General features: G+C 38.9%; 1 protein-coding gene across 6 annotated transcripts in view; it reads left to right on the forward strand.

Moving 5' to 3' along the window:
* LOC134531644 (uncharacterized) overlaps nt 1-12,582 on the forward strand; it is a 784,236-nt gene that overhangs the window by 616,788 nt on the left and 154,866 nt on the right. The gene's annotated exons all lie outside the window — the stretch shown is intronic.

Raw genomic sequence — 12,582 nt, forward strand, 5'->3', positions numbered from 1 at the left:
CGAACTCTTCAAACACCCCTTCCCCCTCACGTTGAACGACCTTGAGCTGCAGTGAATGATGGATTGGGCGGGGGGGGGGTGCGGGGAATGACAGCGGGCGACAGCGCTGCGCTCTAACGTGTAAATAACAACTAAGACGATACAGGGCGTTACGGCAGCGCACTGCAGCGGTGAAGTTCCCAAGCTGCTCATCATACGCTTTTGAAAGACGTAGAGTAAATCCTATCCACTCGCGACTTCTATACAGTATATATATTCAAAGGTTCTACGAAGAGTTGGCGGTGACATCTCAGCAGAGCGGGGTGCTCAGAGGTGTGGTCGACGAGGCTGGCCACGATCGAAAATGGGTCTACCGACCACCCACGCTGTACGACAGCGGAGCACATCGATTACAACTGCCGCAAACATCCTATAAACATCCGCCCCAACTCACACGCAAGTTGGTCAGAGACGGACTCAGTATCAGACGCGTGTGCAATTTGAAATAATGAACTTGCATTGCGAACATGTTTACTGAGTAACTTTTTTTTAATTTAGCAAACATGAACCTGCAGCATTTTTGGAAGCATGTGGAACCATAAATTTCAAAGTAGCGACATAAAGGTATTTTTTTTCACTTATCACAATTCTTTCGTGCAAGGTAAACAATCATATTGTGCTGTGCGACTACCAGACATCGCCGCACGCACGAACATCCGACTAGTCTGGTGTATAAGTCCTCTGTTCTGGAGAACTCGGTGGCATTTTAATCGTCTTTAACGTCAAACTCGATGGAAGTTATACAATCGGCTACGGGAACCCTGACGTCAGCGACGATGATGGTGGCGCAGATCCAGTTGGCAACGTAGACGTCAACACTAGAGGAGACTTCAACAGCCGTGGTACCGTCAGCAGAAGACATATTAATGACTTCTGGAAACCACGATGAACGTCCTTTCGCTCTCGATGGAGACTTCAATGGCTGTTGATTCGACAACAACTAACGAGCATTGATGCCGTTACTGTGACAAGATTTTCTCAAACAACAGAAATGCTGGATGACACGAGAAGAGAGATTGTGCTAAGAATCTTTCTCGTAAAATGTTTGGCTGCGAAAAGTATCGCAATCCATTTACAAGAAATTTTAATTTGAAACATCACTTAAAGACATGCGGCGCGGCAGAGAATGATTGTTGTGTATAAGAGAACACCAGGAATTGGTACAACTGCAGTAACATTATCATCTGGTTCGAGTTCGTCTTCAATGACTAGACATCTTTGTGGCTACTGCGATATGACGTTTGCAATTTCTCATGATGTACGGAGACACGAGAGGAGTAAATGTACGAAAAATCATTCTCACATGAAGTTTCGCTACGATAAATAACATGTTTGATTTACTCGAATTCATAATTTACGACGAAATGGGAAAAAATGTAAAGGTGAAGTCCGTGTGCCTACGGTTGAACTACCGGCAGACTTTTCAACTCCTCGGTTTAGGTTGGAGACTAGTGAGCGTACAAGCCAAAATTAAAAAAAAAAAAACCGTGCAGCAACCGATTGCTATGACATCTGGACATGAAACGAAATCAAAGACTGTGTTTGGTGCTTTACAGGTGAATGATAATTGCCGCAGTCTGCATTTCGTGGAACATTGAGATTACTATTATCTAAATATTTAAGTGAGTCGAAAGACATTTGTACTTTTCTTTGTGACGTCACGGCGGCCATTTTAGACTCAAAATTCCTCAAAATTCCTCAAACTTGACTCAAAATGACTCAAGATTTCCCGTTTTCGTGGGAAAATTTCCCGTTTTTGAGGAAAAATTCCCGTTTAGAGGGAAAATTAGGATTTCGAAAAACCACAAAAGTCGATTTGCCTTAAAACCACGAAACTCCTGATATAGGCTTAAGCATCCATGTCTACAGCCTCCAATAAGCCTCTTTTAGGATTATGACGTCACCGTTGCAATTTTCGTTACGCCCGCCATCTTGAAAATCCGCAATTTTTAAGTTAGAAAATCGGGAAATTTTAAAAATCATTAAAAAAATTATTTCATCGAATTAAATAAAAATCTTAAAAACCACTTTTGCAGTTATCGTTACGGTTGCCATCATGGATTATATAAATGTTGCATATTTCGTTACACCCACCATCTTGGTTGAGTACCATGTCATTTATTACACTTTACTTTACGACCACCATATTGGATCCTATTAATGTAGCAATTATCATTATGGTCGCCATCTTGAAATTTAGACGCCATCTTGGAAATCCGTATTTTTTATGTTAGAAAATCGGTAAAAACTCCAAAATTCATCAAAAAATTAACCTAATATAATTCTGATTAATTAATACGATTCACGTCCTTGGTTCGAAACCGGTGAGGGCAAAAAATAAAAAATAAAAACGATCAGATCCATCCTCCACAGAAGCCACCTACAGACTGACCTACCACCACCAATAACAAGGTATATATCGTCAGCTAGTATGACGTCATGTCCGCCATCTTGTCTTTGTCCGCTGGAGACCGTTATATTGTTTTCGTCTGCTAGAGTGTGCTGGCGTCATGTTAATATAATTTTCTGTTTACCATACCTTTAACCTCGACCTTGAACTTTCACCTTGAACTTGAACATTTACCTTGAACTTGAACTTTGACGTTGACCTTGAACCTTGACCTTGACCTTGAACCTTGATCTTGAACTTTGACCTTGATATTATACTTTGACCTTGACCTTGAACTTTGACCTTGACCTAGACCTTGATTTTAAAATTTGACCTTGACATTGATCTTTGACTTTGACCTTGATGTCCATCACGGATCCGTCATATTATGTTCAGTACATGCTACCAGGAGCTACCACATGCTAGTGGTCATTGCCACCTTTATGTTTTCGTCTGCTGGAGGACACCATATTGTGTGTACTCGTCTTACCATCATGCTAGTTTTATTCTAACATGCTACAAAGCAGTAATCATTTATTATTACTGAGGTGCCCACCATCTTGAAATTTGACAGCCATCTTGAAATCATGTAATTATTTAGCTAGAAATTCGGGAAAAATTCCAATAATCTCCAAAAAAATCAATTATTAATTTACAAATTGAATCGATGGATCCCTGTCCACGGTTCGACTCTTAACCAGAGACAGTTGTAACTAATTATTAAATAAATGTAAGGTTCTGTTTTCCATTTCTTTCGCGGAGTTTATTAATCATTAACTCTACGAAAAACAACTCAAGTCAATATATCTGACCAACGAATTAATACAGTGCCAATTAGCCTATTATGAAAGTCTAATTTTTCAATAATCTGAATAACATATAAGCCGTTCATGTACAAGGCCACACATATGGATCAATTGTCTTCAGTCCATGAGACCGAGTCATGTCATTATCAGACGTATAGGCTAGTCATATCAGGACCGCATGTCCTTCGTCGTTAGCTAATTATATTCAATTAATCCTTCGTGACATTCTTATACATTCTAAAGGACCAAGCAAACTTAAAAAATATTTTAGTAACACCAAGAGGTGTTAAACTAGTAAATATTCAATCACTACATTTTGTACTACGCGCAATCAACAAAAAGGAAGCACCAACAACGAAAAGACAACACCACCAACGAAAAGGCACCACATTTGGAAGCACCGTCAACGAAAAGGCAGCACCGCCAACGAAAAGGCAGCTCATTTGTAAGCACCGCCAACGAAAAGGCAGCTCATTTGGAAGCACCGACATCAAAAAGGCAGCACCGCCAACGAAAATAGAACACATTTGGAAGCACCGACAACGAAAAGACAGCACCGACAACGAAAAGACAGCACCGACAACGAAAAGACAGAACATTTGGAAGCGCCGACAACGAAATGGCACCACATTTGGAAGCACCGTCAATGAAAAGGCACGGACCGCAAGAACGGGTCATGTCAATATCAGATATATAGACCATGAACTCAGTACACACAGGAAAAAGGAATGTACACGCAGGAAAACGGAACGTACACGCAGGAAAATGGAATGTATAAGCAGGAAAACGGAACGTACATACAGTAAAACGGAATGTACACGCAGGAAAACGGAATATACACACAGGAAAACGGAATGTACACGCAGGAAAACGTAATGTATACGCAGGTAAACGGAACGTATACGCAGGATAAACGGAATGTACACGCAGGAAAACAGAATGTACAAGCAGGAAAACGGAACGTACACGCAGGAAAACTATATGTACACGCAGAAAAACGGAACGTACAGGCAGGAAAACGGAATGTACAAGCAGTAAAACGGAACGTACACGTAGGAAAACGGAATGTTAACGCAGGAAAAAGGAATTTACACGCAGGAAAACGGAATGTACACGCAGGAAAACGGAATGTACACGCAGGAAAACGGAATTTACTGACAGGAAAATGGAACGTACACACAGGAAACGGAACGTACACGCAGGAATAGGAATGATCACAGGCTCCAATATTCATTGGCTCCAATATTCATTGACTCCAATATTCATTGGCTCCAATATTCATTGACTCTAATATACATTGACTCCAATATTCATTGGCTTCAATATTCATTGCCTCCATCAGTCATTGTCACCAACAGTCTTTTGGTTCCAAAAGTATCTTGGCTCTAAATATATTTGGCTAGAATTCTTCTAGTCTAAGAGACTATTAGGCAACATGGCTACGAGTCTAAAATGATCTAGCTGATTACGAGTTATACATGGCTTGCAAAGCTAGAGCTACGAAGCTTCTAGTACACAAGTTTACGTGACTGCGAGGATACAGGACTACAAGTCTGCATGAGTACTTTACTACGTAGCTACTCAACTACAAGGCTTCAATTGCAGCATCTGTCTTCGTCAGAATTTTCTCTTTTGCTCCAACTGCACCACCAGCATTATGTTATAAGATTCCATGGATACTTGCTTACGTAGCTTCAAGTCTACGAGGCTCCAATGCATCATGACTACGCGACTTCGAGCAATGAGGTTACGAGACAACGTGAATACGAATCTTCAAGTTTACGAGACTGCGAAGCTACAGAGCTACGAAGCCTATAGAAAACGAGTTTATGTGTCTGCATGGATATAGGAATACAAGTCTGCATGAGTTCTTGAATACGAAGCTACTCGTCTACAAGGCTCCAATTACCACATTTGTCTACGACGGAATTTTCTCTTTTGCTACATCTGCACCATCAGCATTATGTTATAAGATTACAAGGCTACTTGCTTACGTAGCTTCTAGTCTACGAGGCTCCAATGCATCATGACTACGAGACTACGTACCATGAGGTTACGAGACTATGCGATTGCAAGTCTTCAAGGTTACGTGATCGCGAGTCTATAGGACTACGAAGCTTCCAGAACGCATGGTTACGAGACTGCATGACTAATTAGCGGCGCGGCTACGAAAATCCATGTCTCTAACTGACTACAATAGCACTATTCAGTGGTGAAAGTTAATTTATCTCATGCAAAAAATTAAAAAAATACATAAACTGATTCTGCTAGCTTGTAAACTTATCATTGTTGAGCAAAAATAGAGTTTTAGTACAAGCCAGAATTGTATGTATTTTTTAAAAAATTTTATTAATTTATTTTTATTTTTATTTTTAAATTTTTTTTTTTCCCTGTAATTTTATATCAAAGAAAACATGTGTCGTTTTTCTCAGTGTGCTACTGATTATTCTTATCAATATTATGATGGTTTTCTCCATGTGCTCCTGATTATTCTTATCAATATTTTGATGATTAATCCGTGTGCTTGCGATCATTCCTGCCGTTTCGGTCAAAGGTCAAGGTCACACCCATCAAAAATGGTCACCGTAACATCGCAATCAAAGATGGTGAACCGTGAGAAATCTGAGAAGCACTAGCAGTAAGGACGAACTTCCTTCTTCCTTGGAGACTAACGAAGCGATCCTTCTTATGCGATCGATAGTGAGCATCCCGCATATAAGAAATAAATATGATTTACCTGCAAGCAACACGTGACGTCATATGATGTTGAAAAGCGGAACTACTAGCAGCAAGTACCTTTGCATGAGATAAATTAACTGTAACCAATGAATAGTGCTATTTTAGTCAGTTAGAGACATGGATTTTCGTAGCCGCGCCGCCAATAAGTCATGCAGTCTCGTAACCATGCGTTCTGGAAGCTTGGTAGTCCTATACCCTCGCGATTACGTAACCTTGAAGACCTGCAATCGCATAGTCTTGTAACCTCATGGTACGTAGTCTCGTTGTCATAATGCATTGGAGCCTCATAGACTTGAAGCTACGTAAGCAAGTAGCCTTGTAATCTTATAACATAATGCTGATGGTGCAGATGTAGCAAAAGAGAAAATTCCGTCGAAGACAAATGTGGTAATTGGAGCCTTGTAGAGGAGTAGCTTCGTAGTCAAGAACTCATGCAGACTTGTATTCCTGTATCCATGCAGACACATAAACTCTTTTCTATAGGCTTCGTAGCTCTGTAGCCTCGTAGTCACGTAATCTCGTAACCTCATTTCTCGAAGTCGCGTAGACATGATGCATTGGAGCCTCGTTGACTTGAAGCTACATAAGTAAGTATCCATGTAATCTTATAACATAATGCTGGTGGTGCAGTTGGAGCAAAAGAGAAAATTCTGACGAAGACAGATGCTGCAATTGAAGCCTTGTAGTTGAGTAGCTTCGTAGTAAAGTACTCATGTAGACTTGATGACCTCTATACACGCAGTCACGTAAACTCGTTTTCTAGAGGCTTCGTAGCTCTGTAGCCACGCAGTCTCGTCAACTTGAAGATTCGTAGTCACGTAGTCTCATAACCTCATGGCTCGTAGTCGCGTAGACATGATGTAATGGAGCCTCGTAGACTTGAAGCTACGTAAGCAAGTAGCCTTGTAATCTTATAACATAATGCTGATGAAGTAGTTGGAACAAAAGATAAAATACTGTCGAAGACAGATACGGCAACTGGAGCCTTGTAGACAAGTAGCCTCGTAGTCAAGTACTCATGCAGACTTTTAGTACTGTATCCTCGCAGTCACGCAAACTTGTGTACTAAAAGCTTCGTAGCTCTAGCCTCGCAAGCCATGTATAACTCGTAATCAGCTAGCTCATTTTAGACTCGTAGCCATGTTGCCTCATAGTCTCTTAGACTCGAAGAATTCTAGCCAAATATATTAAGAGCCAAAAGACTTTTGGAACTAAAAGACTGTTGGTGACAATGACTGATGGAGGCAATGAATATTGAAGACAATGAATATTGGAGTCAATGTATATTAGAGTCAATGAATATTGGAGCCAATGAATATTGGAGTCAATAAATATTGGAGCCAATGAATATTAGAGCCTGTGATCATTCCTATTCCTGCGTTTACGTTCCGTTTCCTGTGTGTACGTTCCGTTTTCCTGCGTGTACGTTCCGTTTTCCTGCGTGTACGTTCCGTTTTCCTGCGTGTACGTTATGTTTTTTTGTGTGTAAATTCCATTTTCCTGCGTTTACATTCCGTTTTCCTGCGTTAACATTCCGTTTTCCTACGTGTACGTTCCGTTTTTCTGCTTGTACATTCCGTTTTCCTTCGTGTACGTTCCGTTTTTCTGCGTGTACATATAGTTTTCCTGCGTGTACGTTACGTTTTCCTGCTTGTACATTCTGGTTTCCTGCGTGTACATTCCGTTTATCCTGCGTGTACGTTTCGTTTTTTGCGTGTATGTTCCGTTTTCCTGCGTATACATTCCGTTATCCTGCGTGTACATTCCGTTTTCCTGTGTGTATATTCCGTTTTCCTGCGTGTACATTCTGTTTTACTGTATGTACGTTCCGTTTTCCTGCGTGTACATTCTGTTTTCCTGCGTGTAAGTTCCGTTTTCCTGCGTGTACATTCCTTTTTCCTGTGTGTACTGAGTTCATGGTCTATATATCTGATATTGACATGACCCGGTCTTGCGGTCCGTGCCTTTTGGTTGACGGTGCTTCCAAATGTGCTGCCTTTTCCATGGCGGTGCTTCCAAATGAGCTGCCTTTTCGTTGGCGGTGCTGCCTTTTCGTTGACGGTGCTTCCAAATGTGGTGCCATTTCGTTGTCGGCGCTTCCAAATGTTCTGTCTTTTCGTTGTCGGTGCTGTCTTTTCGTTGTCGGTGCTTCCAAATGTGCTCTATTTTCATTGGCGGTGCTGCCTTTTTGATGTCGGTGCTTCCAAATGAGCTGCCTTTTCGTTGGCGGTTCTTACAAATGAGCTGCCTTTTCGTTGGCGGTGCTGCCTTTTCGTTGACGGTGCTTCCAAATGTGGCGCCTTTTCGTTGGTGGTGTTGTCTTTTGTTGTTGGTGCTTCCTTTTTGTTGATTGCGCGTAGTACAAAATGTAGTGATTGAATATTTACTAGTTTAACACCTCTTGGTGTTACTTAAATATTTTTTAAGTTTGCTTGGTCCTTTAGAATGTATAAAAATGTCACGAAGGATTAATTGAATATAATTAGCTAACGACGAAGGACATGCGGTCCTGATATGACTAGCCTATACGTCTGATAATGACATGACTCGGTCTCATGGACTGAAGACAATTGATCCATATGTGTGGCCTTGTACATGAACGGCATATATGTTATTCAGATTATTGAAAAATTAGACTTTCATAATAGGCTAATTGGCACTATATTAATTCGTTGGTCAGGTATATTGACTTGAGCTGTTTTTCGTAGAGTTAATGATTAATAAACTCCGCGAAAGAAATGGAAAACAGAACCTTACATTTATTTAATAATTAGTTACAACTGTCTCTGGTTAAGAGTCGAACCGTGGACAGGGATCCATCGATTCAATTTGAAAATTAATAATTGATTTTTTTGGAGACTATTGAAATTTTTCCCGAATTTCTAGCTAAATAATTACATGATTTCAAGATGGCTGTCAAATTTCAAGATGGTGGGCACCTCAGTTATAATAAATGATTACTGCACTGTAGCATGTTAGAATAAAACTAGCATGATGGTAAGACGAGTACACACAATATGGTGTCCTCCAGCAGACGAAAACATGAAGGTGGCAATGACCACTAGCATGTGGTAGCTCCTGGTAGCATGTACTGAACATAAAATGACGGATCCGTGATGGACATCAAGTTCAAAGTCAAAGATCAATGTCAAAGTCAAATTTCAAGGTCTAGGTCAAATTTCAAGGTCAAGGTCAAAGTGCAATGTCAAGGTCAAGGTACAATTTCAAGGTCAAGTTCAAAGTTCAAGGTCAAAGTTAAAGTGCAATGTTTAGGTCAAAGTTTAAGGTCAAGGACATATTTCAAGGTCAAGGTCAAAGTTCAAGGTTAAGGTTCAAGGTCAAGGTCAAGGTTCAAGGTCAAAGTCAAAGTGCAATGTCAAGGTCAAGGTCCATATTCAAGGTCAAGTTCAAAGTTCAAGGTCAAAGTCAAAGTGCAATGTCAAGGTCAAAGTTCAAGGTCAAGGGCATATTTTAAGGTCAAGGTCAAAGTTCAATGTCAAGGTTTAAGTTCAAGGTCGAGGTTAAAGGTATGGTGAACAGAAAATTATATTATCATTTCGCCAGCACACTCTAGCAGACGAAAACAATATAACGGTCTCCAGCGGACAAAGACAAGATGGCGGACATGACGTCATACTAGCTGACGATATATACCTTGTTATTGGTGGTGGTAGGTCAGTCTGTAGGTGGCTTCTGTGGAGGAAGGATCTGATCGTTTTTATTTTTTATTTTTTGCCCTCACCAGTTTCGAACCAAGGACGTGAATCGTTTTAATCAATCAGAATTCTATTAGGTTAATTTTTTAATGAATTTTGGAGTTATAACCGATTTTATAACATAAAAAATACGGATTTCCAAGATGGCGTCTAAATTTCAAGATGGCGACCATAACGATAGTTGCAACATTAATAGGATCCAATATGGTGGTCGTAAAGTCAAGTGTAAGAATGACATGGTACTCAACCAAGATGGCAGGTGTAATGTAATATGCAACATTTATATAATCCAAGATGGCAACTGTAACGATAACTGCAAAAGTGGTTTTTAAGATTTTTATTAAATTCGATCAAATAATTTTTTTAATGATTTTTAAAATTTTTCCCGATTTTCTAACTTAAAAATTGCGGATTTTCAAGATGGCGGGCGTAACGAAAATTGCAACGGTGACGTCATAATCCTTAAAGAGGCTTATTGGAGGCTGTAGACATGGATGCTTAAGCCTATATCAGGAGTTTCGTGGTTTTTAAGGCAAATCGACTTTTGAGGTTTTTCGAAATCCTAATTTTCCCTCTAAACGGGAATTTTTTCCTCAAAAACGGGAAATTTTACCACGAAATAGGGTAATTTTGAGTCATTTTGAGTCAAGTTTAAATAATTTTGAGGAATTTTGAGTCAAAAATGGCCACCGTGACGTCACAATCCAAGATGGCGGACACCGACACACACACCACAGCCTGAAGCCTGTTTCAGGACCGGCTATAACACACTACTAACGTGTTAGTTAATCTTTGGTCTTACACTTAGGAGTGTTCTTAAAACATTTCTTTAAAAACACTGTTTTTCTAACCAGTTTTTACATTTTCAGTTGGATGGTGTTTTGTAAAAATGGGATAAAATCACAAATATTCAGGACTAAGTAAATTGAACTCCAGATAGCACACAATGTTCTGTATGAGTTAAGTTGTTTGAAAGTTTGGTTTCTATGACACAGTAACATGCAATGTTAGGTAAATAATTTTTGCTTAACATTGATTGACAGTTTACATAACATTGTCCAGTAATGGTAATAGATAGGGCTATGCACGAAAGGACTATAATGTTGTCTCTTCTAAAATAGTATTAGCCACTGATCTGTATTTTTAGGCTGTTTTTCGTTGCCTTACATTAATTTTTGTTTGATAATGAGTAATAATACGGTTGGCTTTAAAGTGAATGTACAAGAATATTATATATATACTAGATAATGCCCGGCATGCGTTGCAATGCCTCAATCAATTTTTTTTGTAATTTTTTAAACGTATACTAAGCATCTCTCTTTATATCTCTAATTCTCTTTCTCTCTATGTATATCACTATAACTCTCTCTATCTTTCTATTTATATCTCTATCTCTCTACATATCTTTCTAGCGGACCCGACAGACATTGTCCTGCCCAAAGGTACTTTTTGTGAGATATGGATATGGCGGTAAGTATTTCTACGCTGGACATTTTGTATCTTCTCATTATACATACCCCTCCTCTTGGGCACGCCACTGCCGTTACCAAAAACCTTTCCCATGGTTACGCAGGAGGCAACAACAATGCAAAAGCCCGTTGCCATGGAGGCTAATTATCAACAATGCTTAGTTTATTTGCTTTTAAAGCGTGTATTTTTAGTTTTTCTTAACTCAGAATCGAGATAAAATATCCAATTGTGAATCTAAACCATCCTCGAATCCCCGTGAACTCACACACAAAATTTCATAAAAATCGCGTACAAACAGACAGACAGAAAAAGTACTGTTTTATTATAGTAAGATAGATAGATTATTCTTACATGTTCACATCCATGCAGTATATGAAAAATCAGCATGCATAGCCCCACACCTATAACTATACGTATCTGCTGCCCACGACTTTTTCCGCATGGAATTTTGTATTATCTTGCACCATTTAGAAATTTAAACATTATAACATAACAGTAGATACAGTTGTAGTAGTTTTCTTATGTTCACAAATGATAATTTTTCTCACCTTTATTTCAGTCTTTGCAATAAAAATATGTTACTACCTAAATTTTGAGTAAATATGTTTCTACTTTCAAATGTAATGACGGGAAGACACTTCATAAAATGTCTTTGTAAACCACATTTACTGTTTTTTCCGTCTCGAGCTAGAATGTAAAGATTGTCTGCATTACTGACCCGCGAGCAAGCTACATACATTTCAGAGAGAGAGTGAGAGAAAGACACCTATTGAATGTCTATCTAACTAATTTTTTTATGAGAGCATATTTTCATTAAATAAATCATGAAATCATTCAACGATAAAAGCTGTTTATTTAACTAAGCGGACGGGTTCGCTCCAAGGAGAAAATTGACGCGGCGAGACCTCGTGGACATAGAGAAATGACACACACTCACTATTTGTGTGGATATGAAACATGATTTTTTTCTGCAATTTAAATTGTAATATACAAAAAGGGTATTGAAAATTGAAATAAATATGGCGACACTATAAACTGTCAGGATCTTTATTTTTTTCTTACTCTCTACTTAGTTCCTTATAGCAAAACTTAATGGCTTCTAATAATGCGTTGCAATTTTTGCTTTTAAAGCGTGTTTTTTTTTTTAGTTTTTCTTACCTCAGAATCGAGATAAAATATCCAATTGTGAATCAAAACCATCCTCGAATCCCCGTGAACTCACACACAAAATTTCATCAAAATCGGTCCAGCCGTCTAGGAGGAGTTCAGTGACATACACACGCACACAAGAAATATATATATAAAGATATGTATATGTATATATATATATATATATATATTTCTATTGAACATTACAACTGGCAGTTATATTTTATTACGGAAATATAATTGAATACTATACTTCGAGTTAAAATATTAGCTG

This window comes from Bacillus rossius, chromosome 5, assembly GCF_032445375.1.
Source record: "Bacillus rossius redtenbacheri isolate Brsri chromosome 5, Brsri_v3, whole genome shotgun sequence".
In the NCBI taxonomy this organism is placed as follows: domain Eukaryota; kingdom Metazoa; phylum Arthropoda; class Insecta; order Phasmatodea; family Bacillidae; genus Bacillus; species Bacillus rossius.